This window comes from Calonectris borealis, chromosome 4 (assembly GCF_964195595.1).
Source record: "Calonectris borealis chromosome 4, bCalBor7.hap1.2, whole genome shotgun sequence".
NCBI lineage: Eukaryota > Metazoa > Chordata > Aves > Procellariiformes > Procellariidae > Calonectris > Calonectris borealis.
The window spans coordinates 12,532,039-12,538,498 of NC_134315.1; positions in this window are offsets into that span (position 1 = coordinate 12,532,039).

Here is a 6,460-nt window from a genome sequence, read left to right on the forward strand (position 1 = left end):
GATAAAGGTCAAGCACATCTGGAAGACATAATAGCCGTGTCCTATAGAGACTACATCAGCTATCTCACTGCCAAAATCTACTATAAACAGGCACAAAGGGCCAATCTGCTGATTTTCCCAGCTGTCACTGGTTTATTTAAGAGCCTAAGTCGGTTTTCAATTATTGTTTTGTTAAGAAAAAAATGAAATCTATTGTGTAAGCTCTGTGCCAAATTACCATTGCTGCATGCTACATTTCCTTGAATTTTGAAAAGCTCATTTTCTGTTGTCCTATTTATCTCCTTGGACTGTATATAATTATTAAATGGCCCCTAAAATCTTCTAACCATTTCACAGAACAAGACAAACATATTTTCTTGACATAGTTATAGCAAGAAATCTGCTTTAAATGAGACAACTGTTTGCTGTCTCAGTCTATACTGTCCAATACACCTTTTAAACATGCCAATATTCATTCTGACTTTATTTTGGAAGTGCTAAACTAACTCACTGTAATAACATTACTCAAAACTCCATGGCACAACTATGGGTGATAGAGGTATCATATGCAAGAACACAAACATAGGAAGTTGTATATATTATGAACAGGAGAGGTGCAGGACTTGCTAATAGGAGGCACCCTGCAGACATGCATCCAAACCCTTGCTCCTCTCTGCAGCTACAGAGCCTGTTTCAGGACAGCGCACGACACCAGGAGGCTGCAGAGCCCACAGCCCTCCTCTGTGGGTAAGGTTGAGTCTTTAAAACCATGCTGCCAGCAAGGAGGTGGTACTTTCCTTTCTAGTACCAGCTCAGGGAAGGGAAGGACCATGTCCAGCTCCCTCCTCAGTTTGAGATGTCTGAAATGCAATTCCCAGGGAAGTGTCTTTACTATTTGCTTCTGGATGGTTTTGGAGTCCCTCCTGTTGAAACTAGGCCCACGTGCATCCCAAGGTGTCAGAAGCAGAGCTACAGCTCAACAGTAGAAGGTTAGACTTGGTCCATGGGTCCCAGCTCCTTCTGCGCTCAGCAAAGCCCCCAATACACAACCTTCCTTGATTCGCTCGTCTGAAGGCGAGCAGGAGACATGTGGTCAACTGCATAATTGCATCAGATCTTCAGTGAGGCAACGCTTCTGACTAGGGTCTCTGCTAGCTACTGCAATTCAAAGAGCTATCAGTTTATAATCACTAAACTGGATATTTGTTGTGTTTAAAAGAAAATTTAGAACAGTCTCAGTCTGATATTGGTTTGTGTATTTCATTAATCACCTGTAAAGTAATACATTGCTTGAGAGCTTAAAAATTAGCAAAGGAGTATTCAATGCAGAGCAGCATTAAAATGGATGGACTTGCAGCAGCTGGTTCGAATGGACAGGAGGGAGGTTAAGGACAGCATAGTGAAGGTGAGGTCAGAAACTGGCCATGTACAGTATAATTATAAAAATCTTTTTCTGTTCTTATTCTTTTTTGCAGACTAGGTAGAGTTAAACATTAGTGAAGATGATGATTCAGCTCCTTTATTTACACAGAACCTCTGTAGATCACCAGAGGTGGAGGACTATTAAATGCCTGCTTTATGAGGTGATTCATGAAGGGTGATTTGTTTTCCTGGGAACCCTGTGCTGTCAGAGATGATAGGGTCTGGACTCAGTTCCAGGAGAAAGGGGAAGACAACACCAGCATGCAAGGGGAGAGGCTCTGATGAATCAGCACATCTGAGACAACAGAAACCCAGACCATAACCAGTATGTTGACTGGGACCTGTTTGAGCAGCAGGTGCAAATGCAAGCCCCAGTGTTCTTCACTGGGCACAACCCCAGCTCCCGAAAAACTGTCAAAACTGCCAATTCTGTGAAACAAAAACGCAGGTCTTCCTCAAATAAAAGTCAGGCAGGGTGGGAGGAAAACCTGGGCTCGGTCTGCAAGCTGGACATTGGCCAAAGGGCCCTGAACAGACTGGGGTGTGGAGGGACATGTAGGAGAAACAGAAGATTTACTCTTAGATTTTCACTCTGTGGATAATGCCCGAGTGAGGAAATCACTTACGGTCTGTGATACTTCATCAAGCTACGAGCTGAGCAACCCTCCATCTAGACCTACATGTAGCACAGAGGTTTGATGTCTGAACCAGCCTCTCCTGGCCTTAGATATCGACCGAATGGTGCAGCTGAGGTGATCATCTCGAACCGCTTTATAATCACTGAATAGAAACAGGCACTTACAGGGTACGGTTCATAACAGCTGTTTCAGAGGTCTATGGTGGGATGAGAGGAGCAGCATTCTGTGCTGTGCGTGAGGAGATCTAAGACACTAACAAAGGTACTTATTTCCAGGCTGGAATGGAGAGATAATTGGACTGTTAGAGGAGCTACCTGTAAGTCTACATCCGCATGTCCCCAAATCTGCTGCACTTGCACCCAACCAGCGCCGGTGAGATCCAGAAACAAGCCTGTGAATATCCACCTCCAGCCTCTGCCCTTTTTAGCTGTCACGGGGGGAAGGAGGAGTATATCCCACTGATGGAGTGGTGGTCCCTTCGCTCCTGAAGAGCTGCTACCGAGCAAAAATATGAACATGAGTCAGAGAGAGAGAAAGAAGGTGAGAGCAATAACAACATTTCAGATTATTAGTTCATTTTTTGTGTCTCAAGAAATGAAACTTTAGGCGACAACTAAGATTGTGTGGGTGAGGGTATTTATTTACTTAAGTCCTACACTGGATATTAGACACATCAGTTAAACTGCAAGTTCTGTAGGAAACAACCTGTTCATCCGGTGTCTAACACAAGAGGGATGAATCAATACCCTTCCTCTTTAAGCCGTGTTATAGACAAAAGTAAAAAAGCACAGGAACCCAACCTGTGCCTGCCGGTGAAAGGCACCTCTGCAGCCCCCGAGGTTAAACCTCTGCCGGTAAATTAAGCAAGTTCAGAAAGGCTGTCAGGCACTCACGCCAGCTGGCACAGAGCAAGCCCTGTCTGCCAGCGAGCTCGCCTCTCCTCCCAGGCAGGGCCGCTGCATGTGGCCACCACCCTCGGGAATGGCCCCGGGAACTGCTGGGGGAGCTGGCTGTCCCCGGCCACCCCAGCCCAGCCACTGCTCCGGCAGCTCAACGCCACGAACAGCCGCCTCGGCTCCAACAGCCAGGAGCAGTGCCTGGCATTGCCTAATTATTTGTAGGGATGTAACTGGTAGGTGAAAATAGGCATTTAGGAAGAAAGAAATAAAAATAAAAATTATATTTTCATCTCTGCCTTAGACTACAAAAAAAAGATTTAAGCAGGGGTTTTCAAAAATGAAGCAACCCGTGGCATATTGGCTTACTCTTTGAAAGCAGTGAAAAGTAAGGAAAATCTCTAATCTATAGAAATGCTCTTAAATTCACTGGGATCATCAGAGACGGCAGAAGGTAAAGAGGGCTGTCTTTAATAGTGTGCAAACGTGCCTCGGTTTCGGAGCTGGAACAATAACCAGTACTCCAGATGGAGAGCAAATTGAAAAACATTCTCTGTTTATATTTATTTATCCAATCTCACGGTGTCCTTGGTTGCCCAGAGGAGCTACTGAGAGTAGTTTCTATTGGGCTGGTGGTTAGAGTTAAGTTACACACAGTTTTAGAAATTCAGCTGTCTGCCACTAATGAATTGTTCAGCGTAGCTTGAGGGTAATGACGCAATTAGCAAAAGTAGGCCAAATCCGTCCCAGGTGAAACTCTATTGAGGTCAGTGGTTTTATTCTCGATGATGTGCTTGTTCCAGTGTGTGTAGAGACAATATGTAGAAAGAAGAGTCTTGCAAAAGGACTTACATGGATTTCATTTATCTTTTCTGATACTAATCCTGCAGTACATCAAATGAAATGTACAATTGCAACAATTGCATTGACAGCAACAATGCACTTCTTTGGACCGACTCACAGGTTCAGCCCATTAATAATTATTTTATATTTTTAAAAGTGTCCTTTACAATTCTACCCACAGGCATACAGAATAATGGTTGTTGCATTCCTTGACTACATACTACTTTTTTGAATTTGCAGAGGTAAAAAAAATTCTGAAAGTCTTTGTTATCCCCTTTGTTTTAGGAATGGATTTGCTTCAGAGGACCCCACAGCTAGGGCATGGCAGGCAAAAAGAAAGGTGAATTTTGCCTTCACTTCCCTCCTGAATGGGGCACAGTGTAAAACAAAACAATAGGCTTTCCCTGCCCAAAAGACCGCTAACATCCCTTCCGTCAATTATTTAAAGATATAGCGTATTGCAGTGAAGTTACCAGGGCTCCATGACTGGTACCCTAATAGATAAGAAAGGGAATACAGACCAAAACTGAAATCACAAACCAGCCATTTCACCCAGGTCATGCAAGAAGTCTGTGTCAGAGCTCCCAAACCCCTGATTCAGGGTTACTCAATTATTTTTTCGAGACTTTACTGGAAAATTGTATCACTGTCTCCCCGGTAGCAAGCGAAGCCTTGATACAAGTCTCCCTGTCCAGAAAGGCTCTCCAAGCTGCATGGAGCACTTGCCTGCATTAGCACGGGAGACATCAACATCTGAGACTGTGACAAAATCCAAGCAAATCATGTTCCTGGTCAAGATTTTGCCCAGAAACCACCAGCCCTGCTTTGGTGTCTTAAACAAAGAACCATCCTTCCTCTTACTTTCTAAACAATGACAGTAATGAGGGCAAATTTATGACTAGTAGGGTAGTCCACTTGATACTAATCGAAAGAGTATAACCTGCGGCCCTCAATTTTTTTATCCCTGAAAAAAACAGTGCTTTTGTAATGGATCTGCTTAAGTGTGACCTCTTAAATTATCTCTGCTAGTGGCTTGTAGCAACAGTTCCCCAGCTGGGCTGTTATTCATCAGTAACCATAGAAATTAAAGTGCTGCCAAGTATGTGCTTCTTGTTTTTTTCGAAGGGCTGAAAGATGATGCGGTGATGTCTTTGCCCATCCTGACTTAATTCTGAACTCACCCACTGGCAGACCTGATGGAGAGGTGAAGATGAAACTTGCTGTCATTGGAAAGCTCCGTCACCAGCAAGCTCAGTCAACAATGCTACTTCTGCAACTGGGCTGCTGCTGCGTTTTCAAAAAGCCTGCAGCTAGAAATGGGATGTGGTGGAAAGTCATATCCTGTTATTCAATAATTGCAATCCTTAATGAAAACCTTTTTTTGTTTGTTTGTGTATTTCTGTTGAGATTGAACAGAAGCAGCGCTGGTATTTTTAGCCAAATGATTTGTTTTGTAAAGAAAAAAGTCTCTCCTAAAGGGATGCCTTCAAGTTAATTATTGGCCCACATCAATCTTTGAGTTTTTGTGGGTAATTCTGTTATTAGGATAGGATTCTTTGACTCTGAACAGGCATCCGGGCTTTTTCAGTAGTCAGTGGAGTGGCACACTTCCAACGGGCAGCACTAATCATGTGTTCAGATGGGTGAATCCTCTTTCTCCCCAAGCATAGAGGGACACAATTAGCTGAGACCAGACTCCTAACTTTTAGACAGCTACAGTTAGGTGAAGGAACATGGTGGCTCACTGCCCATTTACTGGGCAATTTAAGGAACCTTGGTATTTCACTTTGTATTCCACTGGTTGCTTTTCTGCCACACATTGTATTGCCCAGTAATAGCCAGCTACCATGGGCAATGCCTCACCCAACATGCTTTTGCTTTTTGTTGGGTATGCAACATTTGTCCTACAGAAAAGACGACTGCTTCCCATTTTCCCAGGAGAACTCAGAGAACATCTACAACATGTGGGGAAGTGTGGTGCAGAGATTTCTGCAGGAGCTTTTCAAGAGGGAAATCACACAGGAGGACTTTCTGGCTTGGCTTGGCAGCAATAAATAGTGCACACCAGACTCAGGAGTCTCTGAGCACTTCTGGCTTGGGATGAGCATGGGAGGAAGCAACTTGTGTATCTCTACAACCAGAGTGAAAGTAACACCACCCTGGACTTGTTCATCAAAGTTAAACAAAAAGAATAGATTTGGCAAAAATGTATATTTTCCCTCTGTCGCCCTTTGAGGGTTCACTAACGCCCAGTTTGACGTTTTCTTCACAGGAACTTTGTCTAGGGGGAAAAAATCTGATTTTAAATTTTGACTTGTGATATCAGATATTCCATGCTGATGTGTACCAAAAATGTTGGATCACTGAAATGCTTGGAGTCTGGAGAAAAAAAGAAAAAAAAAAAGCACTTCATATTGGTTCAAATAAGGAAATCAGTACAAATACCATAAAAACAAAACTGCCAACTCCAGATTCCAAATGAATTAAAAAGTCTATATTTAGCTCCTACTATTTCTGTTTCAATTATAAAACATTTCTTGCTAAATACATGCCATCATCTCAAATGCGCCACTCGGCATAGTTGCTTGGAGCCCCATAATTCATCTCTATTTTTAGTTTGCTCACAGATAAGGGAATGGCAAAGGACAGCAAGTAAATGATTCAGGCTGGTGTTTCTACAGG